The 25,925-nt window shown below is 39.3% G+C and overlaps 1 long non-coding RNA gene across 1 annotated transcript in view; it reads left to right on the top strand.

The window, feature by feature from the left end:
• LOC144456617 (uncharacterized) overlaps positions 1-25,698 on the top strand; it is a 222,022-nt gene extending 196,324 nt beyond the window's left edge. The window contains exons 2-3 of the long non-coding RNA XR_013485615.1: positions 16,509-16,600; positions 22,698-25,698. This is a non-coding gene — a long non-coding RNA (uncharacterized LOC144456617). The remainder of the gene's footprint in view (positions 1-16,508; positions 16,601-22,697) is intronic.
• The last annotated feature ends 227 nt before the right edge of the window (positions 25,699-25,925 follow it).

Raw genomic sequence — 25,925 nt, 5'->3', positions numbered from 1 at the left:
AAGGAAAGAAACAAGTCAAGAATAACTAGAAAGAAGGTGGCTTGCTTAAAAGATAAGTCATTTCCAATATGTTGAGTTTGGGACATGTATGGGCCATCCTGGTAGAGGCATCTCAAAAAGTAGTTGATGGATCAGGATTATATTCTACATTATATTATATTCTGATAATTAGAATTACGTATAATTCATTAGAAATTCAGTCTTTTCCTCATTAGTGGCTGAAAAACATTTATCAGACTTATTCCAAGGCAAAAGCCCAAATTGAGCTGACTTTTCTCTTGCTATCTTATTATGTTCAATGGAAAAAGGAAAGATAACATGATTACTCGATGCTGTCTTGCTGGGGGTGTTGTAGAGTAATGATTCATGCTTTGGTTTGGATTTATTCACTTTTCAGGTCTTTTCAACTCTGTTTCTATGATTTACCTCTCTCTTGTTCTCATCCTGGTGGACATATCCCAAAAAGCACTTGGTCACCCAGGAGTCATATAATTACTTAGGAGACAACTAGTAGACCTTTAGAAGATACTTGTTAGTTGAAGTATTTTGAAGTCCCAAGTGTTGTAGAGTGCCTGGGTTTTTAAATAAAATAGAGAAACACTTTTCAACACCAAAAGACAACTATTTTTAAAGTCCATTTTGGGGGATTGTGTATTTCCCTCTTTCCCTCTGTTACTCTGTTTGATTACCACGACTATAGACATGACAATCCGTTCAGTGAGTGTTTGCTACCCACATTTGAAGGAAATGGAGGACTTACTTACTTTTTCTGTTTTTCTTTTTTTCTTATTCTCTTCTGCATAGTACTGAATGAAGGGCACATTCTTCACAAGGGGGCGCTGTGGGTATACAAATTTTATTTAGAAGCTCTGTTAACTAAATAGCAACATTAGTGTAAACGATAAATGTAAGAAGTCTTGAGGTCTAGAAAAATGGGTTGAATTTATGAGAAATATATTGATCTCTAAGTACTGTGTCTGTTGAAAATGATATTTTAAAGGCCGGAATCTTCCTCTTGATACTGTTCAGGAAATAAGTTATAAAATCTCTTTTTGGATACATTGTTCTTGAAGTTTATAAAGAAAATTTTTGAAAAGACCTATATCTCGAACACTTACATATACCCAAACACACATGCACACACTCCATGTGAACTTGCATTCATTTTTTGTTATAATTTAGATTTAACCCAAAGTACATTTTATTCTGTAGACCCATTGTTTCCTGTGTTTTTGCTATATTTAGCCTGGAAAATTTATCCTCCATTCTCAGAAATGTTTAGTATATGCTGGGAAATTATTCCTGAAGAGCAACCAGATATTCTTGCACAAATGGTGGTGTGCTTAGCACCTTCTTTGGGGATGATGTCCTCCCTAATTCCAACTCCATAGACCAGAGTCCTTCTAAAGATGTTGTTATCTATTGTTCAGGTGTTTTCAGTCCTGTCTGACTCTTCATGACCTCACTTGACGTTTTCTTGGCAAAGATAATGGATTATTACCATTTCTTTCTCCCGCTCATCTTACAGATGAGGAAACTGAGGCAAACAGTGTTGAGTGATTTGCTTAGGGTCACACAGCTAGTAAGCGTCTTAGGCCAGATTCAAAAGGCCTAGCACTCAATCCACTGTGCCACTTAGCTACCTCTTCTTATAAGATGCTTAACACCATTTGGGGTATATCCTGGGCATCCTAAGCTCACAATCGGAAGGGGAGCTATAACTGTTTGCCCTTTGAGACAATGGCATTCACCTATGATAAGGCCTACAATAACAGGCCTTGACGCTTTGGCATATGTCTCATTATTATCAATGTTAAAGCTTGGTAAGTAACATCCAGATATTATCAATAAAACATACACAATTAGGCCTAATTTAAATGATGTCTTAACCTTTTTCATTTTATAGACCTCTTAACAGTCTGGTGTAGACTGGGAGCCCTTTCTCACAACAATTTATTTATAATGCACAAAATAAAGTACTTTTGACTACAATGGAATCCAAAATTTATTGAAAATAAAGATGCATTTTTTTTTCTCTTCCAAGTTCATAGACCTCCTGAAATCTATTCATGGAGCCCTGAGAATCCTTGGCTTAAGTAATTATGGGTATTTTATTTAAAGGATATATACAATCACAGACTTACAGACTTTCAGTATTTCAGAATTAGAAGACATCTTACAGGCCAGCTAGTCGAACCCATGTTTAACAAGAATTGCCTCTAGAATCTACCCATTTCAGGCTGCTAGAGACGAGGGAACCACTACCTCCTTAGACGGCCCATTTTTAGATAGCTCTAATTGTTAGACAGCTCTTATTTTTAGAGGCAGAAACATCTGAGTTCAAATCTTGCCTCTGACATGCGTGACCTTAAGCAAGTCATTTAACTTCCATTAGTCTTAGTTTCCTTATCTGAAAAGGAAGGCATTAAGTGCAATGGCACCTGAGGTTTGTTTTAACTCTGTGTCAGTACTCCTATGAAATGTACCTTTTTATAACTCATTTTTTATGCCTTCTAGGGCCAAGTAGACAAAGACCAATCCCTCTTCTATACCACAGCCTTCCTAACCCTTGAAAATTATCTTTGTTGAGCTTTCAGAATAATCGGTGCTTGTGTTTCCGTGTTCTTTCCAAAGGCTAATGAATTATTTCTTTAATACCATTTTTTTTTCTGTTCTTAGAGCTAACAATTATGATTCAGTGTATAATAGAACTACTACCTACCAAAGAAGCCCTAGTGTGTTGACCACTGAGGGATGTGGGTGTTGGATAGGAGTGGCATGTTATCAAACAAACGCACCAACTTTAGTATTGGGGTAGACACTGAAAGAGAGAGTGAGGCTCATGACTTTGTGCAGCTCTGTCTCCCTTAAATCCAATTCACACACAAGTCAAGACACGACCCTGTGATGTCCTTGGTTCTCTTTTAAATGAAGGACAAACACAGCAACAACCAGTACTTATACAGCAGGCATAATTCCTTGGAGAAAATAATTAGCATACTCAAGGTTCATTACACTTTGATGGTAAATGTCATAGGGGACATAAACAGGTTAATTATTTTGCCCTAAGAAGGAGCACAAACTTCAGGAATGTAAGAAGAAGGGAAAGGTTTCTTCCTCTGTAGAATAAGACTATTATAGTAGATTATTTGTAAGTTTCCTTCCAGCTCTCACATTCCATGATTCTTTAGTATGAAAGTGGTAGGAAAAAGATCCAAAGGTCTGGATGTACTACGAGCTAAATGTATTTGCCTGTTAATCACAAGCTTGCAAATTAAAAATGCAAAAATTATACTGAAATATAGAAATGGTACAATTATCACCCCACTTTTCTGAAGCTTTGGCATAGCCTTTATTCTATTTCCTGATGTAGCTTTCTCGGAATATAAAAGAATTATGAGAAAAATCTAAAAAGATTTGGATTATTTTGATTGAGTAAGAGAAAGGTGAGGTGAGACTGAGTAAATTACCTTGCTTAGGTACTACAGAGCAGTGAGAGCTTCCCACCCCTCAAGCAATGAATCTTTTTAAGGCTCATAATGCCCCCTGAGAACCAGTCTTAGGGAAGGGTGGGGGAGTTAGGAAGGGTTATATGTTAGGATAAAAGTGGTCTGTGTTCTCCATTCTTAATCATATGGGGTCCTCTCCTTTTCCCCTAAATTGGTTTATAAATATAAATGATACCATCTTTCTTATATACAAGTATAACAGTGCTAATGCACTGCACACACACACAAAGTGTGTGTGTGTGTGTGTGTGTGTGTGTGTGTGTGTGTGTGTGTGTGTGTGTGTGTGTGTGTACTTTTTAGTAATGGGGACAGATTGCAGTCATTTATTCTCACAGTCTCGCCCAAGTGAAAATATACCCAATTGTGAGACATTATCCAGAACTAGTTCATGGTCACTAAGCAGAAAACCTGATTGGCCCCGAAGGGAAGCAAATTTATGACTTTGGTTTATTATCACCTCAGTCTAATCCATAAATTGAAATATGCATTCATTCAACAAGCCCTCACTCACTCAGTACCAACTAGATGTCCTGTTAGGAACTGGCTTACAAAGAAAAAAAGAAGCAACATGCCTTCTATTGGGATTAGGAAGGAAAAGAGAATCAGCTGGCATGTGGATTGCAATGTTCTTTACGCTAGGGAGTTTGATTGATCCAGGAATTTGTATTTTACAAATAATTTACAGGAAAAAATGAATCTGCCTTCATTTTAAACACATTTTCTACATGTTCACAGAAGTGGTTCCTAACCTTGAAGGGAAAACAAAACAAAACAATTTCTAAGTCTAAGCAAGAGTCTAAAACAAGCAATCCCAAGCAAGATTCAAATTGTATTCTTTATGTTTACAATTGTTTAGTCTCAATAACTTATGAGAATAATTGAGGGGAGTATTTTTTTTATACCAGGGAGGAAATGTAGGATTACTTGGATCTTACTTTTTATCTTCCCTTCTGTTGATTTAGAAAATTATAGTACCCTGAGAATCCAATGGATTTATCCTCCCTTGATTTGAGTGAGAAAGTGTGGGAAATACACCCTCTTTAATCTTCAAGGAACAACTAAGGAAAACTGGACTTCACGAAAGCTTCCACCAAAAGAAAAAAAGCCTTCATATTTTGTATTGAGGGTAACTTTGGGACAGAATCTGATTTAGGGATCCAAATAAGTCTTTGATACTTATAATTACTCACAATACATATGCTTTCTTTTCTTTCCCTTTAAATATAACTAATATGTGTAGTATGAACGTGAATCTGGAAAGTAGGTTTTAGTATACAGTATGGCACTCCTTGCTTGACCTTGGGCAAATTGCTCAGCATAGTGGATAGAGAGAGATTTGGACTCAGCTAATGTCTTAAATTCTACCTCAGATACTCCCCTGTTGCAGAACCCTTGGTAAGTCAATTAACCTTTCTGGGCCTCAGTTTCCTAATCTGTAAAGTGAAAGGGCTCAACTAGATGACCTCTAAGGTCCATTCTAGTTCTAAATCCTACAGTTTGATCATAAAATAGACATAGATTTTCCAATGTTTCCTGGTTGAGGTTATACTAGAAAATCTTCAGAAGCACTTTGGGTCAGGAGATTCTTTGATATTATGATTAGAGTCAGAAACAAACAAACTAACTCAAGAGTTAAATATAAGAAAAAAAGTATATAAAAGTGGGTGCCTATGCATTTAATATTATTAAAGATTCCCAGAATCCTGGAATGTCAGAACTAGGAAAGATCTTAGAGTATCTGCATGTGAGTGCTGAAAGAATCTTAGAGATAATTTATTTCATTCCTCCCTCCCCATTTTTTTTTTTACATATATACAGAGGAAGAAATAAGTCTACTAGGTGGAGGGGGGTGGTCTTGATTTTATTTCTTAAGTAAGTTTAATATTTTTAGGGCATGTAATATTTCTTCCATGAAGTAAATCCAAAACCCAAATATACCCAATGCAAAAAGTGGCTTCACAGGGCACAGATTAGGATGATAAATGGGTCTTGTAAGTAGTCCTGTCTCCAGTCTAGCCAGAGTTAAAGTGTGGGGGGGAGTTCTTTGAAGGAATCCAGCAGATTTAGGGAGGAAAGGCAGTCCAAGCATTCTGTGTAAACTACAAACCAATTTATCATATCACATGAAGTCTACAAAGGAGTATATATCAAATGTGTTTTTTTTTACATCAAGATCCAGGGCTTCCTCCAGTAAACTTGTACTAATGGGACCACATAAACAGTCATGGAACATGTAATGATGATCCCTCGCTTTCACCCAGGCTGCCCTCCATACCCCAAATGCTCTCCCTCCCCACCTTTCAGAACCGCTAGCTCCGTTCAAGGCTCAACTCCAGAGTCACCCCCTTTAGAAAGTCTTTCCTTATTCTTTCAACTATTCACACTTCCTTCTCCCTCACTCTCAATTACTTTGTCTTCTTTAAATATATTCTGTATTTACTTATCTGTGTACATATTGCTTACTCCTACTAAAATGTAAGTTTCCTGACATCAAGACCATTTATTTCTTTTGTATTTTTCTGTATCCTTAGTTTCCAGGGCAGTTCCTTGGCCAAAGCCACATAATTTTTTCAGTCACTCAGGCAGGCAATAAGTATTTGGGTGTCAGACACTGTGCTAAGCACTGGGGATACAAAAAGGGCAAAAGAGAGTCCATTCTCTCAAAAAGTGCGCAGTCTAGTAGGGAGACAACACACAAATAGCCATGCTATTTTTCTCTCTACAGGGAAAAAAAATGGACATATTCAATAGAAAGAAGATAAGTAAGGGTGGTAGTAGAAAGACTTCCTGAAGAAGGTAGAATTTTAGCTGGGACTTGAAGGCATCCGGGGAATCCAGGAGGCAGAAATGAGGAGGGAGAGCATTTCTGGTGTGGAAGATGACAGCTAGTGAAAAATTTCAGACATAGGGAGATGGAGAGTCTTGTTTGAGGAACAGCCAGGGGGTCAGTGTCCCTGAATTGCAGAGCATATGGGGAGTGTGTATGTAAAGTTGTAGTATCAAACTCATGTAGACATGGTGGCCATTAATTTGTATATGAGGACCCCTGCCAGCCACATATTGACTTAGAAAACTACATATTAACATTATCCATGTTCTATTGTATTTTTATTTACCTTGTTAAATACTTCCCAATTACATTTTAATTTGGTTCAGCAGCACTTGCAGGCTGAGTATTTGATATCTCTAGTATATGATAGAAGACTAGAAATGTTTGGGGGTGAGGCAGATTATGAAAGATCCCTTGTTCCTTTTTTTCTGTCAATTTCAATGGCTAGTCAAACCATCATTCAGAAGCAGGCCAGCCAATGATCACAGGTTAACCATGTCAAGCTATCACCCATGAGGCTGATGCTAATTTATTTTTTATTTTAAAAATTCTTTTAATATAATTTATTGATGTCTTTTTATTTTTAAATCAAAATGATTTGTTGGGGACAATCCATTCCTCTCCAGATCAGACCCTATAACATAGAAAAATGCTTAGCAAAAGCACCTTGTAAAGTGACTGTATCTGTCAATTTATGTATTCTGTTCTAATAGAACTTTCACCCATCTTTCTGCTGTGAGAAGGAAGAAATGCTTCATCCTCTCTTCTCTAGGGGCATTGTAGTCAGTCGGCCAATGATGAGATACAAGGGAACCTGGGAAGTTCTGCTCCCCCCCATCCATTAATGGAGACATGGTGTTCAGAAGCAAGCATACTTGATATAAGCCAGGGTCAAAATCCTGGCTGTGACCAACTGGTTGTAGGAAAGTCCCTTCATATTTCTGGACCTCAGTTTCCTTATCTGCAAAATGAAGGGGTTGGATGAGATGACCCAAATTTGAGATAGCCCAAAGCAAAGGAGACCTGGGAAGCAGTCTCAGAATATAAAGTCTTCACGGCTAAGCTCACCTAACACACTGAAGCTGCTGCTGAATCCTCTCTCTGCCTGTTTAGTGTTTCTTCCACCAACTTGTACCTGGTTAGAAAGGTGGTGGTTGGTGGAGGGAGAGAGGACAGGGGAGGTGAGTAACCTCCAGCTGAGATGCAGGCATTGTAAATGGGGCAGATGTTCCCAATTACTGGAAAGAATTGGCTTCTATGGTCTTATATGGTGAGCCAGGACTCTGTGACCATATCCATAGCTTCTCTGCTGTAAAGACAAATAGGAGTGTTTTATAAATAAATTGCCTTCAAAATTGTCAGACAAGAAAAGTTGCTCTCTGAGTGCTCTTGGAATGGAATGGAATGTCTACATTTTCCAATAAATTATCAGATCTCATACAATAGCATCAGAACCAGACTTACCTACAGACAGAAAAGTCTGCCGACTTCTGGGGTATATTTTGAGGGGGCATACATCTATCTATTTCTAAATAATAGCAAACATTTTTTAAAGTCTGCAGAATACTTCATACAGAGATACCGTGTTGAATTCACCATGGAAAAGACTTGGGTTTGAAGCCGATCCTGATCACTTATTATCTGTGTGACCATGAGGAAATTACTTAACCTTTCTGTACCTCAGCTTCCTTATCTGTAAATTGAGGGGGCTGGGCTAGATGGCTTTTAAGGTCTTTTTTGGCTCTAAAGCCTTGGTCCTATTTACATTATTTTATTTGAACCTCACAATATCACTGCATAGAACGTACTGAAGACTTCATGATGCCTACCTTGCACATGAGAAAAATAAAGCTCAGTCTCGGAGGTCAGTGGAGGAAAGAGCTGAATTTGGAATAACAGGGCCTGTGCTCCAATCCCAAGTCTATCTGGTTATGTAACATTTCTGAGCCTCATTGCCTTCCTTTGTAAAATGAGGCAATCAGACTACATGCTCTATAAAGTCCTTTCCATTCTAAACCTATGATGTAAGTGTCAGGGGGCAGGGTTGAACTTAAAATCAGGGTTGAACCTGATTTCCAAGATTAGTGTGATAGCTACTATGTCAGACTGCCTCCCAAATAAATATCTCATCTATTATCATGCTATAGTGTCTTAAATTTATATCATTAGGTTTGCTCATTTAGGTGAAGACATTGAAGATCCCTATTAAGGCACCTATCCTGTGGGGGAGGGGGGTACTTTAAGCCATTTTCAGTTTTTAACACCCTCAATTCTAATATTCTTTGGCAGTAGAAAGAGCAGTTATGGAGTATGGGCTATACCTCCTTGAGACTCAGTTTCCCCATCTGTAAAATGAGGGAGTTGGATTAAATGCCCTCTGAGGGCCCTTTCAGCTCTAAATCTTTGATGCATCAATCTGAATTTACCAGGTGAGCTAGATAACAACCAGCAGAGAAGCTGACCCTACTGGAGTTAGAGAAGCTGGGTTTGAATTCTACCTTTCAAGCTTACTCCCTGTATGCACTTGAACAAATTAGACAAACTCTTTGGGACTCAGTTTCTTTATCTATAAAATAAGTGATGGGAGAGTATAGGTAGATGTCTGTGAGGTCTCTTCCAGCTCTAAATTAATGATTGTTGCAAATCTGTGGTGTGCTGATAAATGTTTAACAACCAGCTTTTCAGAAACAACAACAAAAAGTATCCCTGACATACTTTAAAGTTTAATCTTTATTATTAACATTTTTTTTATCACTTTCTTAAGTCTAGGCAATCAACAAACAGTAAACTTAGCCCTTATTTGTAGCAGATTTTTGAGGTATAAATGCATACATAAAATTTAACAATCAGCTCTGCTTGAAGAAACAGACTTCAGTATACCCTTGCTCTCAGTCTGAATAGATCAGATAAACCAAATATTGTGTTGCAAGGCTTCTGAAGAGATTAAGAGAATTTTGAATTGGAGGAAGTGAGGGAAAGAAAGGTCTGTAACATCCATAATTACCCTAGAAGGTGACCATAGACTTAGGTATGAGTGTATGTGTATGTATGTGTAACCTGGGTTGGCTCTGATATAAAAATTAGGCAAAGTGGCATCGCTGTAATAAATATATCAGGACAAGAAAGTGCTAGACCATCCCCCGTTCACTTTGTGGCATGATGAAGGGGAAGGCAACAGGCCAAAAACCCCACTGAATGTACTTTGCAAAACCCACCTGGCAATGGGGCCTCCCACTTGGACCTGGCATTGCCAGTGAGCAAGCCTTTCTCAGAATAATGATTTAAATGCATAAAATAAAATACTTTGGCCTAGAGAGGAAATTAATTATAGTGAAATAACAGCTATCAAAATATGTATTTTAAAAGTTCCCTACCCTAGACCTTTCTTCACATCCAATCACCTGGACATCTCGTGATACTTTGCTATCTATCTGGTATGAACCCCCTTCCCCTTTCCACTTATCACACATAGGATCATAGGGTTAGAACTAAAAGGGATTGTAGAGGCCATTGAGGACAACACCTTCATTAAAAAAATGAAGAAACTGAGGCTGAGAAAAATGAAATGACTTGACCAGGGTCACAGAGTTGGTAAATATCTGTTACAAGAATTAAACTCTGATCAGTCTGATTCAAAGTCCAGTGTTATTTCCATGAGGCAATAATCAAATGAATTTGACCATTGATTTGGGAAACAGGCTACGGTTGCACTCTGGCTCTACTTATCACTCCTATGACTCTTCAGACCAAAACAACTTACCCTGGTCTCTGGTCCTCCATAGGTGTTATCTCCCCCTGTTAGACTGTAAACTCCTGGCGGTCAGAGCCTGTCTTACTTCTGCCTTTGTGGTCCCAGTCCCTGGCACAGACAGATACTTAACAAATACTTTTTCCTCCTATTTATTTATAGCATCTGTTGAATGGAGGACTTGAAGGGGGCTTTCCTATGGAGGGAACGCACTGCCCCTTTCCCTCCATCTCCAGATCTGTCTCCTTGGTTCAATGCCCTGTTTGCTCAATGCTAGTTAAGACTCTGAAAAGGATAGGATCATACATACAGACTGGGAGGGGAGCTCAGAGGCCATAAAGTTCAACCTCTTTATTTTAAAGATGAAGAAAATGAGGTTTACAGAGATGAGACAAGTGACCCATTGCCACACAGCCAGTGAGGCTTAGACTACGAGTCCAATGCACTACCCACTATACTACACTGCCTCTTCCCCTTTTGTCTTCAAGCAGACTGGATGAACACTCACTGGGGGTGTGGTAGAGAGGGTTCATTTTTTTTCCTGCATCATTTGACTAGATGGTGATCTCTGAGGTCCCTTCCAACACTGAGAGTCTTTGAATGCCTGATCCTAGCAATCCTGCTCAGGATTTTGGGTGCATCACTATATTATAATGAAAAGACTGTATACAAAGACACAGCAGAGGCCTCACATTCCAATATAGAAAAGACAGAAGATGATCAAACTGTTCCTTTCTTCAGAAGTCTCCTTGTTGTTTTTTTTTTCTTCAAACCGTTGTGAGGATCTCATTCTCTAGCATAAAATACCACCCTGGTGACCTTCCTTTTCCCCAAAAAAATGTTTTAAGAAAAGAGGCATTTCATTTTTGTTCTGCCCTTTTGCATCTTATATATTAGAACTCTTCATAGAGCAATAACTTGGAAGAAGATGAGAACAAATTCCTTCTCTTAGAGTTCATACTGTGCTAGTGGAAAGGCTATCAAGTTTTCCTGTGTTGGTTTTGTTCATTGAGTCTGGTCAAGTGAAGACAAGGCTTTGAACATTTTGTCATTATTCATTTGTGTCTGACCTTATTTGGGGTTTTCTTGGCAAAGCTACTGGAGTGGTTTTCTACTTCTTCTCCAGCTCCTTTTACAGAGGAGGAAACTGAGGCAAAGAGGATTAAATGACTTGCCCAGGGGCACACAGCTAGCAAGTACCCGAGGCTGGATGCTCTAACTGCCTCCAAATCACAATGGCCAAAAATGAAATGGATGTTAAAAAGTCAAAATGAGCTAAGTAATTGGAATGTTGCAGGCAATGGCACCTCCACAGTTACTGCATGCAAGGACATGTGAGGTGGTGGAGGTGGAGCCTCTTTCTGAAAATAGACCCACAGAGGGTAAAAGAGATATTACCAGGTTATCATTCACTTGAATTCTTCTGGCCCTGACACATACAGAATTTGAAGAAGTTGTTTGGAACAGGAATCAATAAAGTTCCTTCTTTTTTATTCCCCTTTAAAAATGATGGTCACTTTGGACCTAGCTCAGAGATTTATTGACTTGGAGCTAGATTTCTCTTTCTGTAAGCTTTTTTCCCTATTTTGATACCTTTCCCCCATTTCTTCTGCTTCTACTGTGTGTGTGTGTGTGTGTGTGTGTGTGTGTATGTGTGTGTGTGTAGGGTGTCCTAAAAGTCTTAAGCTTAAAACTGCACAAAGACTTTTTGAGATACCTTGTACATATAATAATTAATATAATAATATGTTATTATCATTGCACTCACAAATGAAGACTGGCTTACATACTTGATTGGTAACATCTTCGAATTAATGCAACAACAAACTTTGGAGACAGATGATGGGTTTGAATCTTGGCTTGGCCACTCACTATTTACGTGACCTTGGCAATGTCATTTAATCTCTGGGCTTTTATTCATTAAGCGAAACATCCAGAGGAGATCATTCTAATGTCCCTTCCAGTTCTAAACATTCCACAATGTTCATTCTATGAACTAATGCCAGTACTCTACATTCTCTATATTTCCTTACTGGTAAGTGGAAGAAAAATGGGTTGATTCCACCTGAATGAACAGAAAATGACCACTTCATATTGAAAGCCAGAACGTAAGACATAAAATATTCAAAGATGCCAAATGAGCATAGGAAGCCTGTCTCAGAATTTCCATGGACTGAGCTCTTGTAATGGTCTGAAAACAATTGGGCCTCATTCCCAGACATTCAGCCTCTCCCTGCCTCATTCACCACCAGCACCTAACAGCCAAATCATTTAAAATCAAGCACTAGAAGAAAAAAAAGAAATGCTGCAAGTAATGAGTTGTATTAAATAAACTAGGGAAACTCAGTGACAGCTTAGACAGTTCGGTGACAGGCCACATAGAGAAGATGTAGCATTAGCTCCATTCTTAGTTGGTTCGGTCTTTATCAAATCGTTTTGCAGAGGGGTCGAATAGCAATATGGTCAGATCAGTCTTCTGTTTGATACCCCCTGTCCCCAGTGCCTAGCAAAGTGCTGGCCACAGTCTTGGTGGTCCAGCTCTGTGACTGTATCTACTCTACCCCTTGGCAGCCCACCGCTATGAACCTGGGCTCCTTGTGAGAACTCCAGGAGATCAGAGTTCTTAGAACACTAGGTCAATTTCACTCTTCAGTTGCCCTCCACCCCTACCCCATGGGTAGCTATCCATGCCTAGAGGTGCTAATCGTGTTCAGCTGTGTTTCTGTCTGCTGGATTATTCAACTCAACAATAGCACTTTTTTTTTTTTAGTGGAATGGAGCAGAGACAGAGGATATTTTCATTGGTTGAATCAATGTACTGCAAAAATTCCCCAACAGCTGGGGGAGGGGGCAAGATGGATGTGGCTCAGCCAGGCCCTGAAACTCATACCTCAAATAGAGTTTCTTAATTCTCTTTTCCAGATGAGATGCCATTTTGAATCCACTTTCCAGCCTCCGAGAGTCCCTCTGAAACTACAAAATAATAGTTACTTGAACTGAGCCCTTGTAATCCAATTTGGCAGACAGCTTGGATGTTACCATGGCAGAGTAGTTCCTATTAGGTACTAAAGTCCAAGCTCAAAAATGAGCAGAGGAACTGTGCTTGATGGGCCCTGTGGACATCATTATTGCCCAAGGAAAAGCTGTCCTTTCAAGTGCTGGGGCCATAAAGTACCACCCTTGGAAGTGAGGAGGTAGTGATATAGAATCCCTCCCCCTCACTCTCACCCACCCTTTGTAGTGTAATTACTTTCTTCCACCTTTTTCTTCATATAGGTTGATCCGCTTCAAAGAATGTTAGTGCTGGAAGGATCTTCAAAGTCATGCTCATCCATTCTCATTTGAATATGAGGAAATAGAGAGGGAAATGATCAACCCAAGGTCACAAAGATAAATTGTTGCAGGACCCAGGTTCTCATGAGCTCTCCACAGCTCATTTTTCTTTCTTTCTTTTTTTTTTTTAGGCAATTGGGGTTAAGTGACTTGTCCAGGGTCACACAGCCAGTAAGTGTCAAATGTTTGGTCTGAGGCCAGATTTGAACTCAGGTCCTCCTGACTTCAGGGCCAGTGCTCTATCCATTGCGCCACCTAGCTGCCCCCTCATTATTCTTTCCATTATAATGTGCTGCCTCCTCTCAGATATTTTCTCCCACACGGAAGGCAGAATATTCTAAGAGCCAATTCAGATATTTTGTTTTCAGGCATCGGCAAGAAAAAATATCTTAGGGGTAGTTTTCCCAACATCCTTCCAGGAACATAGTATGAACAGCACATATATTGGAGAATGTTGGACTCTATAGTAGGAAACTGGATTTCTATTATGTGTCCCTAGAAGGGACATAAAGAAATCATATAGTTTAATACTCTTATTTTATAAAGGAGGAAAGTGAAACCTAGAGTAGCTGGCCTGCTTTTCCATTGTAAAAAGTGGCCTTCACTGTACCATGGTTCCCTGGCCTCTGACATTAACTTGTTAGACTATAATTTCCCTGAGGACACATTTTTATGTGGTTTATCATCTAGTAGGAGAATTAGGACACATATAAAGACAATGGATTTGGCAAGGAGATTTAAAAAAAAGCCTAAATTACAATGGAAAACCCAAAGCATGTCTTTTCTAAAAAAGCACAGACCTCTGCACGGAAGAGGCTCTTAATGAAGGGTTGTTCAATGAGCAACAAATGCATCATATGATCTTAGGTGAGTTTTTTTCACCTCATTGAATGTCAATTTCCTAGTTTGGAGAATAAAAGGTCTAGATTGATCACTAAGATCTCTATTAGTTCTGTGTTCTATGATTGCAGATGATGGACTATTTCTACACATGGTTCCTCTTCCCCAAGGAATTTGACAGTGGCTGGGATGGATGCCTGAAGGGCAGGACAGATATCTTTGATCAATTCTCATCCAAGAACTTAGCGATATGATGAAAAATCCAGACAAAATTCATGTGCGTGTGTGTGTGTGTGTGTGTGTGTGTGTGTGTGTGTGTGTGTATGTGAGTGTGTATGTAAGGGCAATTTCTGGGGGTTGATATGCAATTCTCCATCCCAAGTGGAGGAGTTTGTTAAAAATGACATTAATGAAAAAAGGGCATAACAGCATGACAGTTCAGTGGAGGTTTAGATCTCAATTGGGGTTCCATCTTTTGGGGAAGGTGAGGCAAAACACCTAAGGCCAGCTCCAGTCATATTTAAAGTGTGTGGTCTCATATTTATCAGAAGAGTCATTCTACAGTTCCCAGGCATTGTCAGTTAATCAGGAAGCATCCCAGCCCCTTGTGTGTCCTGCCCTAGCTTCATTATACTTTATTTCCCTCCCCCATACTCTACCATATAGCCAACCTGACTTGGGTCTATTTCTCACACAAGATGTTTCATCTCTCATCATACTTTTTATATTAGCTTCCTCCTCACCTCTCCCTCACAGAACCCCTCTCTTCCTTCAAAACACAGCTCAAGCACCATATTTTACATGAAGCCTTTCTGGCTATTTTCAACTGCTAGAGCCCTCCCTCTGAAAGTACTTCACCTTTAAACGCTTTGTATTTTTTCTCTTAACATTTATTCCATATATAATTTCATATATCTTTGTTGTCTCCCCCATTCATATGTCAGCTCCTTGTCAGTAGCGAAGGTTTATATTCATTGCATTTGCTTCCCCAATGCTTAGCATAGAGCCTGGTACAAAACAGGCAATCAATAAATACTTAATGACTGATTGGTTCATGATTTCTCTATCCACAGTTTTAGTAATCACTATCCATCTTTACCTAGCTCATTTTCCAAAGTAAAAACAAGGAAACCCAAACAAGTATAGACAGAATCTTTATCACTTCAAAAATAGAAAGCAACTCCACTCTGAAAACATATAGATAAGCCCATCTGCCACACACATGTACTTAGCAACAGCCACTGATATTATCTATCCACATGTTATTCTATGTTTCTGGGTTGTCATGGACAAGATTCCAAGTTATCTTTAGCAACAGGATACATATTCCTCTGATCCGAAGGCTTTGGTGGAGGAGGGATGTATATATCCCTGCTATACTGGTAGGCATAGATTATTCATGAGAGCTCTTATCACAGACTGTTCTCAATATACATTTCTGTCTCTAAATTAGGATCATCTTTGACATGTCAAAGGCTCTAGAGATGCCATGAAGGTGGGAGGTATTGTTTGGTCTACACTGTTTCTTATAATTAAGGAGTAAAATCCTTGTTACTATTTCATGCAGAGTGGTTACATGGCAGGTAGAGATACCCCAGAAACAATTGCCCAACAAGCATTTATTAATTACCATCTGCACCCAGATCTTGTGCTAGGTGATGGAATACAAAAAGTACTCAAGAACAATCAGGTTCAGAGCCTGTTTTTTTTAAAGTATTGATTTTTTTTCCTTTAGTATACCCTGGTAATTTTGCAGCATCTCTTCCCTGCCATGTGCATATAGAATTATCTCCTTAAACACACACACACACACACACACACACACACACACACACACAACTATTGTGTTCAGTTGTTTTTCAGTTGTGTCCAACTCTCTGTGACCCCCATTTGGGGTTTTCTTGGTTTGCACTTTTCTAGACCATTTTACAGATGAGGAAGCTGAGGCAAAAAGAGTTAAATAACTTGCCCAGAGTCACAAAGCTAGTAAGTATCTGAGGTGGGATTTGAACTCAGGAAGAAGAGTCTTTCTGACATTAAGGCCAGCACTCTTCTGCTGTGCTACACACACACACACACACACACACACACACACACACACACACACACACACACACAGTAAATCTAAACACATCTATATTGTGTATGAAGCACTCAGCACCAGTAGTTTCCTCTTCTAAATTAAGAGGAAAGAATCATGTTTCATCACATAGCCAAGGATTAATCAATGTGTTTCATCTGCTTTCAGTGTTTTCTTTTCTACCATTGCATACGGAGCATATTGAGGAAAACCTGGCTTCAATTCTGGCCTCAGGCAGCATGATGTCCGTGTCACCCAGGGTAAGCTATTATTGATCCTCCCTCTACCTTAGGCAATGGTTTGAGGCTACACATTGCAGGGCACTTGTGTCTCCACATGGTGGGGAGAGTTTGCTCCTAGGAGTTCTGGATGATGAAATCACAAGTCCAGACTGCCCCCTCTCCCCAAAAGCATATATTGTTCTTCAAAGACCAAATGTGTGTGTTGATTATTTATAGCTAACATTTATATAGCACTTTAAAGTTTGTAAAGTACTTTACATATTCATTATCTCAATTATTCCATCTCATCTTTACAACAACCCTAGGAAGTAGGTGCTATTTTTATCCTCATTTATAAATGAGGAAACTAAGGCTGGGAGAGGGGAAGGGTCACACAGCTGGTACATTTTCAAGGCAGGATTTGAACTCTTATCTTCCTGACTCTAAGTCTGCCACTTTATCCCCTATGCTGCTTGGCTTCCTAAGGATTCAAGGAAGCCTATAAGTCAAGTATAATATAAAATAGGAAAAGTAAAAACCAGAACAACAATAACACTTAAAAAGAATAGGAAATTTTACCAGGCATCTGGTGTACATTTATTACTCTATTTGAATGCCAAATTTAGCCTGTGATTTCCTAGAAGTTAGGGCAAGAGGAAAACATGTTAAGCTGTCATTGTCTGGAACAATAACAAAAACAATTACTCTTCTGATGAGTCAGACTTTTTCCTGATACCAAATTCGAGGCAAAGTATTTTGCCTGGTTTTCATAGAAGCCATTCTGGGCAATGTGATGGATAATGGATTCATTTATGATTTATCAGTGGCACAGGGACATTGCTCAAGTGGATGTCTTTCATATGGATAAAAACTGAGGGAATCATTGTAAACTTGAGGTCAGGAAAGGAATTTCTTCAGAGAACTGAGATATTATGGCCTGAACATGTTGCTTTCCAATGGTCTAACTTAGTATGGAAATAGAATTAAAAAATGCTAGGAAGAAGGTAGTTAAACCTCTATTAGTCTTGTCTCTTTCAAATGTCAGCTGTCTCAAGTAAGCAAGTGTTAGTTTGCAATCAACACATGGTTGGATTCTCTGACAAGAGCCTGAAGGCCTGATATCTTGTGTTGATTAAAGATGGCTTCATACACTTTAGACAAGATTCTTGGGACGTAAGTGTAGAAGTTTGAGACAGTAGATAGAGAAGTCAGCAAGACCTGGGTTCTGGTTCTGCCTCAGGCACGTACTAGTTGTGGCAGTACATTGACTTACCTGGAGGAGTCAATTAATCTCTCAATGCCCCTGGGCAGCTCTGAGAAGCTAGGCTGCTGCCCTGAATTGCCTTGGTAAAGGAAGTTTCCATGCCAAGATTCTCCAATACTAGTGAAGTCCCAGGTACAAACCCAATCCCTTGGGAGGTAAAGTAAATATTCTATTATGACTCAGGTGAAAGTTCAGCCTGCCCTTAAATGAACTGTGGGTGTTCAATCATGTCCCACTATTGGGCCAGAGGAGAACTGAAAATATTTGAATCATTCTGTATAGTCATGCCATTTTAATCAATTAACCAAGAAACATTTATCAAGAATTTACTTTGTGCCAAACCCCATACTAGGTATGGATGATCAAAAAAAAAAAACAAAGAAAGAAAGAAAGGAAAGAAGGAAGAAAGAAAAAGAAACAGTCCCTGCCCTCAAAGAGCTTACATTCTTATGACATTGAAGCTGAGAGCTGAAGGGGATTCTCAGGGATCACGTGGTAAAATAAATCCCCTCATTAGTGAAGACAAGAATTGTCCAGGGCTGCACAGTTAGTTTGAGGCAGACCTGGGAAAAGAACTCTATTCACTTACCTCCTGATCCATTTTTTTCTTCCTCATTTCCCTCTTTCCCTAGGATATTTGAAAATTCTCATAGGCCACTCTGACTTCTTGCCCTCCCCAGCCCCTGTAGGACAAAGGTACTGGTCTGATCCCACTCATTTTAGTGTATATTATTTTGCTTACCCACCCAGCTTTTTCTTCCTGGAAGAGTTTGCTTCTTTTCATTTCTATTATCTAGTATTTTCACTTCTTACATTGATGGCCATTGCTATAGTCTAGAAGATCTGTAGAGAAATGCTACTTTTATCTTTTCTTAGAAACAATTTGAGAGTTGTGAGAATGCTTTTCTTGTCCCCCTGAAAAACAACAGACATCAAATAAAAACAATGTTTTTTTCTCTATAACTGAGTCAGGCAGTTTTTCCCGTAGGCTATTCACACAAGAGAATTTGAAGAGGGAAAAATAGCAAATGTTTTCCATCAGGACAATTCACAGTGAATAAGACAGTACCATATTCCAATTGATAATATAAATTAATTTAATATTTCATATAAGGGCAGTAGAGTTCATATGAAATTTAGTCCCTAGGTCCCGAATTGAACTGTGGTAAATTCAATTCCATACTAGAAAGAACACTTGATAGCGAGGTTATTATTAAAACTGTACCTTTTTCTTTTTTAAGTACTTAGCTGGAGTAGTATAGTTCATTTTCAGGACTTGAAGGGTCTTGGCTGACACTCCTCATGTGTCTTCCAAATCCCATTTAAAGGGAGAACCTAAAATTTTTATACACACATATACATATATGCACACATATGTCTATATATACTACATATATGTGTATATACACATGTGTACCTGCACACACACGTATATTATATATATATTATATATATTATATATTTATATATATAATATATACATATATATATGTTATATATATCATGAATTGAAATGAAAAGTTCAAAATAGCACCCATAGGCCATATCTGCTCCTGAAATTTTCCTTACTGACCAGTCTTCCCTACCATAGTCAGAGTAGAAGAAAGGGGTAGTTGTGATGAAAAGAGTTTGAGAAACATAATTTCTGGGTAATTTAATCATTTTATTAATGAGGTCAGCACATTTATTTGTGCTGTCATTTGGCTGTCTCTCTCAGACCAAAGACCCCTCATAGTAGTGGGCTCACAGTTTATATACCCTTCAAAAAGTAGGTGTTTCTGAGGGGTACCAATCAATTCTGATTGGTTAACATGATGGGAGGTGGATTATATTAAAATGAGGGTCTCGGGGTAGTGACTTGGGTCATCCAAATCTTGGTCAAAGAGACAATTTCCATATTACCTGTCTTGACAAAAAGGAGACTCAACACTTCTCTAGACCTGTCTAAGCAAACATAATGAGCAGGAATGCACACATTAGCCCAAACTTAGAATTTCTTTTACTGTCTGATTAGATCTTGGCCTGGATAAATCTTTAAGAGAGATTCTCCACACAGGTTGGTTTCTGGATGAGGAAATAGAAAAGACAAAAAACCTTAGTCCTGATTCAATAATTAGTTCTTAAATATGAGAGAGAAATATTCATTTTTCACAGGTATTTGGATAGAGAATGTGATTAAAGGGAACCAGGTATGGTAGGAAGACTCAAAAGAAGGGGGGCAGCTAGGTGGTGAAATGGATAAGGCTGTGACCTTAGAGTCAGGAGGACCCGAGTTCAAATGCAGCCTCAAACACTTGATACTTACTAGCTGTGTGACCTTGGGCAAGCCACATAACCCTGATTGCCTCACCAAAAAAAAAAAAGAGTCAAAAGAAGGGCAGAAAATACAGAAAGTTTGGTGCGGTAGAAAGAGCACTGGGGTTTGAGTCCAAATATTTGGGTTCAAATTACAGCTCTGCCATTAATACCTGTGTGGCTTGGGACAGGTAACTTATCCCCTCTGGAACTCAATTTCTCCCTCTATGTGACAAGGAGTTTTGAACTAGAAGTGTTCTGAGGTCCATGTTCTAAGTCCGTGATCCTATGGTAGGAATTAGATCAGCAGCCTTTGAGAAATGTTTGAAAAGGAAAAGTGTTAGATAAGGTAGAAAGAGGGGAGGTGTTCATTGAGAATTCATGAAAGGATCCCTATATGGGTACGGGACGGGCTTATAAACAATTTTCTCTAAGAAAAGGCTAATAGACTTGCCATAAGAATAGTATATTTAAAAAAAAAAGGGATGTATCTGGAGGTAGAAAACTTGGTTTAAAATTCTAGATTTAGTACTTACTCCCTGGGAAACCTTGGATAAATCACTTCATCTCTTTGGGCCTTAGAAACCTGAGACTCAGAAAGTTGAAGTGATTTTGTCTATAGCTGCATAGTTAGGAAGTATAATAATTGGAATTTGAACCCAGGTGGGCCTTGGCCTGTATCCTGGAAAGAACTAAAATCAATTAAAAGCTACCCTTCAGCCTCGTACTTATTATCATTATCATGGAATTGTGCTGGATGTTAGGTCTAGTTCACTGTGTACATATAGGAAAGGCTTTTTGTCCATCTTATGCGGGTTGGCAGTGAGACCCCTGACCCCTAGGAAACAATAAGAATCCTTTGCAGTTTTTGGCTGCTTGATTCCAACACAAATTTGAAAATAGGGAGATAATGTCACAAAACATCTGGTGACAGAATATTGCAAAGCATTGACCCTAGTAACCTTGTTTAAATATCTTTTAATCAATATTCTTACTATACATTTGTGCCAACTTATTGAAAACTATTCAACCACTTAATGAATCAGTATTCATTCTTTAAGCACTAATGTTGTGGCAGGTACTGTGTTAGATCCCTGGCAGTGGCGGGGGGGGGGGGCGGGAAGGAGGAGGATGTTTGCAAAGAAAAAAAGGAAACAGTTTTTGTCAAGCGTAGTTAAACACAGACATAAGACATTTATTATCTCTTGGCTACAGTCTTCACCTGGGACATCTGGAGAAACCGGGGAACTAAGACTGGTTCCCATCTCTGCCAAACCCCTATTCCTTCCCTACACTATTTGAGCTGTACTGTTCGGGAAATGGGAAAAGACCCAGGTGTCTCTTACCATCAACTAGGAGAGAAACTATCAAGTGATGTACTTGGGATGTGTCTGGTCCAGGGACAATCTCATGTGGTATCATTAATGACCTTCTTCCTCCTCCTACTATGGAATGAAGATCCTTACCCCGTAAGAGCAGGCAGTCTTCCTCTGGGTAACTGAGACCTCATTGTATCCTTTGCCTCTTACCTCCCATTGTGTCTGCTCCCATGTACCCTGGCCCTTGGATGCTTTGAGTTGGACCTTAAGCCTTCTCTTTTGCGAACTTACTCAAAACATGAATTTGTGACCTTGTCAATTTAGACGTTCCCTAAAACAATGCACATTGTGACGCATCAGTGGTTGATGGTGTTGTCCAGTTGTCTTGCATGTACTCTTATAAATTCACCACGAAGGATTGATCCAATATACCAAAGGCCTTTCTATGACTAAATATGAACTAAATGTGTCTAAAATAAAAAAAAATACCTACTGCATTATGCAGTATTGATTTGTATGATTCTTTTATGAAACTTCCTTGCATTTGAATACTGTTTACATGGACTGCAGAAATAGATTTAGAGATAGGAGATCTTAGAGGATCTGTAGTCAAATATCCTAATTTTACAGACAAGGAAACTGAGGTTCAAGGTGACACAGATAGTAAATGGCAGAAATAGGATGTGACCTGGGTCCTTTAACTATAAAGCTAAAATTCTTTCCACTGTGGGGAATGACAACGCAGGTTTATTTAGAGATCTTTAATTTCGTTCTATAGGGCAACTAGTTGGTGCAGTGGATAGAGCACTGGGTCTGGAGTCAGGAAGACCTGAGTTCAAATCTGGCCTCAGACACTTCCTAGCTGTGCAACTGCAAGCAAATCACTTACCCTGTTGGCCTCAGTTTCTTCATCTGTAAAACGAGCTGTAGAAGGAAATGGCAAACCACTCCGTTATCTTTGCCAAGAGAACCCAAATGAGATCATGAAGAGTCAGACATGACTGAAATAACTAAACAACGACAATAGTTTCTCAGAAAACAAAAAATGGGACATCTGTTTTATTTATCTTCTCTCTTCCACTCCCCCCTTACTCTGTGTGTGTGTGTGTGTGTGTGTGTGTGTGTGTGTGTGTGTGAGAGAGAGAGAGAGAGAGAGAGAGAGAGGAGGTGGGGCAGAGAGAGAGAGAGAGAGAGAAAGGCAGGTGTGAAGGGTGGGGGTGGAAAATGAAATTCTGTTCCCTTTTTTCTTCACTTTCAGATCTGCTGCAATGTATAGCCTGCTTGGAGGAGGAAAAAAGCAGGCCTGCCAAGAGTCTCCTAATGTACTTTAGACTACAAGGTCAAAGAGGACACCAAAACACACACAGAAAGCCTGGCAAATGAACACCAACACCCAACAAGTAGATGATTTTCTTTCCTAATTGGCCCCTGTCCTGCTATTGAAACTTTACCTATAAAGTGTAAAGTGACAATTAAAATCTCACTTTGTCAGGAAGGCTCTGACAGGTTCTGCTTTTTCCTTTCCTAATTGTGGCATTGGGTAGTTTCCCGGGAGTTCTCTCTCCAAGACTCCCTCAGAGTGCGAAAGTTTGCCCTAACTGGTCCTGTGTCTGTCTGCATGCCAACTCTAGAATTCCCCAGTAGCACCGTGGACAGGTTTTGACAAGGAAGAGCTAGCCAGACATTTGGAAATTGGATCTGGGGCTGTGTTGCAAGTGGGACATAACCCTTCCTCCTACTCTTCCCTTGCTCTTTGCTCATTGCTCATCTGGTACATGCCTATAATTGACAATTTCCGTTCTTTATTTCTACCCCAAGTGTCAGTTTCTCGACGACATGTGTGAAGGGAGCACCCAGGTGTCTAGTGAAACTCTGAGTAGCATTATCCTGCATGGAATTGTTCAGTTGGGGATGGCTATGTCTTCTTTAGTACTTTTTTTCCTTGAGATACCTTTCTTGAATTCTTATTATTTCTGTGTATGGAGAGATATAGAGGAGCTACTGTTGAGAACAGGAAAACACTCAGAGGACAAATTTAAAATCTTGCTCTGCTATATACTAGCTGTGTGACTCTGGACAAGTCATTTAACCAGTCTGGGTCTCAGTTTCCCCATCTATAAAATGAGAAGGTTGTATCTTTAAGGACCCTAACTTATTCTGAGTTCTATTAGCCTATGATCCTTTGTTAGCCTTTGCCCAACTCAATTCAAGAATATTTTATTACTACTCTCCCTCTTTGCTTCTGCCTTCTAGCTTCCCCAAATTCCTTCAAGATTCAACTTAAATTTTATCTACTATAGGAAGCCTTTACCAGACCCTCAGTTATGCCCCACCCCTTGGCTCTGAGATTATATATATCTTATTTACCCTGAATATGCCTTATGTGTACATAGCTGTTTGTAGAAAGCACTATCCTGGGCACTGGTAATATATGAACAAGAACAATAAAAAAAATGAAAGATTTCTGCTCTCAAAGAGTTTCCATTCTACTGAGGGAATAAAGTGTCTACACTGACAACTACATGCAGTATATTTAGTGTAGTGAAGCACTAAGCATGTGGGGGAGGCATGTGTCTCTAGAGCTAGGCCTTGATAGGAGCTAGGGATTCCAAGAGGAAAAAGGCGAGGAAGGAAGCATTCTAGACCCACACCTTTGAGGTCTCTACTCTCCAAATCATGTCCTACCTTGAGTCAGGCAGGGAACCAGGACCCTGCATGGAAATGGCTTCCTAGACCATCATTTGTGATGACCTTTGTAGTACAGTCATGAATTTATGCAAATATACTAATAACTATAGGGTTTGTGTGCAGCGTAGTGTATTTTATAGAGAACCAACCCTGGGGTCAGGAAGTCAAGTCAACAAGCATTAAATGCTCAGTATGTGCCAGGATCTGTGCTAAACTCTGGGGTACAAAGAAAGGCAAAAACAATGATCCCTACCCTCAAGGAGCTCACTGTCTAGTGGGGGAGATAGCATGCAAACAACTACGTACATACAAGATGTATACAGGTTACATTGGAGGGAATCTCAGATGGGAAAGCAGCAGAAGGTAGAGAGGGAAGAATGAAAAGCCTTTTACAGAAGGTAGGATTTGAGGAAGAGTGGAGTTCAGGTCCTTCCTCTGACTTCTACTGGTTGGATAAGCCAATTAAACTCTGTGTCCTAGGTAACCTCCAAGATCATGAATTGCAGGACAATTATTAGTCTGTACTGCTCAAGGAATTTTTCCCTACCAGGAGATCCTTATATCAATGAAATCATAAGTCTAGACATCCCTCACCTCTTGTAAGATAATAGTGTAAGTGTCCATTTCACAGATGAAGAAACTGAATCTCAGTAAGGTTAAGTCACTTAGAAAGCAACAGAATCAGGACTGAATGCCAGGTCTTCTGAACATAAATCCTTTGTTTTCTACCTACAAAAAGAAATTATATTCAAAATTTATGAAATATTCCTCCACTGGATATATTACACAGAGGGAGAAGAACATGACACCTTGAATTTTAATGCTATTTAAAAAGCAATTGAGATGGCTTGCCATTTCTTGTTCACAGCATTCGGTCATGCATCCCGCTATGCAGTTGGTCATGGTGTTCATTAGATTAGTCATACTAATCATTACAGCAGATGACTAATAGCTACTAATCAGACAGAGAGAGCTGATGCCAGTATTCACTGAAATATGTTTTAGGTCATGGGGTTAATTTCACACCCACATTTAAATATCCTCCCCCCCACCAGTTATTTTAAGTTATGTTTCCTTAATGGTATTTATAACCAACACTTAAAGTCCTCACTCTGATGTCTCATCCAGACAGGAGGTGACCCTGTGTTCTCAAATGCTCTGTCATAAGAACACATGGGCTGGCAGATCATACCAAATAGGAGTGACTCCAAAGATAGGCCCCATGATGGCCTGTATATCTGTGGCTGTGAATCAGCCTAGTGAGTTTTAGCTGTCCCCCATGCTTGAAATCCACTACCTTCTTACCTTGCCTCTTCGATCCCCTGGTACCCATCAAGGCTCATGCCAAGTGCCACTTTCAACATGAAGCCTTTTCTGATTCCCCAGTTAATGCTTTCCCACCCCAGACTACCTTGTGTCTGTTTTGTACCCATATCTATGCACATGTATGTTGTCTGTCCTGACAGAATTGTAAGCTCCTTCTTTCAGAGCATGGAGTGTTTTTATCCTCAATGTAAGAAGCATAGCAGGTACTTAATAAATACTTGTAAGTTGATTGTTGACCCATTTAACTGCAAGGTGATGATTTTTTTTTTCTGTCCATAACAGTTCTCGAAAATCACTTCTGAAATTTATCTAGAAGTTGTGATTTCTGCTGGTAGGGGGAATACCTACACTGTGGAGGGATCATTCCCCCCCCCCTTTGATGGAGGGATTATCTGCACTGATGAATCAATCACTGGTGCTTAAAATACTAAAGCATGGAAGAATCTGCAACCTTAAAGAGCATTGAGATCTA

The sequence above is a fragment of the Phascolarctos cinereus genome, unplaced genomic scaffold (assembly GCF_003287225.1).
Source record: "Phascolarctos cinereus isolate Bilbo 61053 unplaced genomic scaffold, phaCin_HiC Scaffold_4;HRSCAF=312, whole genome shotgun sequence".
Lineage (NCBI taxonomy): Eukaryota > Metazoa > Chordata > Mammalia > Diprotodontia > Phascolarctidae > Phascolarctos > Phascolarctos cinereus.
The sequence above is the reverse complement of the archived record's forward strand: the minus strand, read 5'-3'. Positions and strand labels throughout refer to the sequence as shown.